The sequence below is a fragment of the Brassica napus genome, chromosome C2, assembly GCF_020379485.1.
Source record: "Brassica napus cultivar Da-Ae chromosome C2, Da-Ae, whole genome shotgun sequence".
Lineage (NCBI taxonomy): Eukaryota > Viridiplantae > Streptophyta > Magnoliopsida > Brassicales > Brassicaceae > Brassica > Brassica napus.
In genome coordinates, this window is record NC_063445.1 from 49,791,886 (window position 1) to 49,792,637 (window position 752).

Genomic DNA, 752 nt, shown 5'->3' on the forward strand with positions numbered 1-752 from the left:
ACACATCCTCGCGTCGTGCATGTGGACTGAAAAACGCTCTACACCATGTCTTCGGTTCTGTTTTCAGCAAGTCCTCGTGTGCTTTTGCATCGAACACTTCTAAAGCGTGCAAATTGAACTGATAATCACCTTTAGTGAAGTTGTATGCAATTGCCCCGAAATAATCTTCGTACTCTAACGCTCCATAGAACTTTTTCCAATTTGGAAAAATGTTTCTAGCACAATGTTTACGCTCTGCGTCGGGAAGGAGGTCTGCAACAACATTAATCAAACCTTTCTACTTGTCGGATATGATAGTGAATCCATTTCCTAAACTCAAATCCAAATCAGACTTCAACTTATCAACAAACCAAGCCCATGAGGCATTATCTTCCACTCTAACTATTGCCCAAGCTATAGGATAAATCCTATTATCCGCATCTCGTCCAACAGCTGCAAGAATCTCACCCTTTAACTCCCATTTCATAAACGCCCCATCAAGTCCAATAATAGGGCGGCAACAATGCTTCCATGTGTTCCTCAGATTCTCAAAACAGATGTAGAATCTATCAAAGACAAACTTACCATCTTCACGAGGAATAGTCACAATCTCAGTCGTGGTATTATCATTTGAACGCTGAAGCTCGCTCTCATAATCTCACAGTTTGGCGAATTGTTCCCTCTGCGTTTCTATAACCAAGTCTAGAGCCATTCTTCTTGCTTTCGTGCATATCCACTTAGAAACTGAGAGATTGTACCTCATCATTATCTCA